Source organism: Bison bison, unplaced genomic scaffold, assembly GCF_000754665.1.
Source record: "Bison bison bison isolate TAMUID 2011002044 unplaced genomic scaffold, Bison_UMD1.0 scf7180017863790, whole genome shotgun sequence".
NCBI classification, from domain to species: Eukaryota; Metazoa; Chordata; class Mammalia; order Artiodactyla; family Bovidae; genus Bison; species Bison bison.
The window spans coordinates 444,082-444,483 of record NW_011494362.1 but is presented as its reverse complement, the minus strand read 5'-3'; the positions used below and the strand labels follow the sequence as shown (position 1 = coordinate 444,483).

Genomic DNA, 402 nt, shown 5'->3' with positions numbered 1-402 from the left:
AGCCTCCTTTCTCCACTGAATTTCCTCACTGAGCTATCCTTATTTAACCACTCTTTATATCCTTAATTAATGTTTAATTAAGCAATTGTTGGAGAAGACAATGGCAACCCACTCCAGTACTCTTGCCTGGAAAATCCCATGGACGGAGGAGCCTGGTAGGCTACAGTCCATGGGGTCGCTAAGAGTCGGGCATGACTGAGCAACTTTACTTTCACTTTTCACTTTCATGCATTGGAGAAGAAAATGGCAACCCACTCCAGTGTTCTTGCCTGGAGAATCCCAGGGACAGAGGAGCCTAGTGGGCTGCCATCTACGGGGTCGCACAGAGTCGGACACGACTGAAGTGACTTAGCAGCAGCAAGCAATTGTTTCCTGATCCTAGCGGACGCCGTCCCCACTTCA

At 48.8% G+C, this 402-nt stretch overlaps 1 protein-coding gene across 1 annotated transcript in view; it reads right to left on the bottom strand.

Moving 5' to 3' along the window:
* RPL9 (ribosomal protein L9) overlaps positions 1 to 402 on the bottom strand; it is a 5,375-nt gene that overhangs the window by 2,595 nt on the left and 2,378 nt on the right. The window lies entirely within an intron of this gene.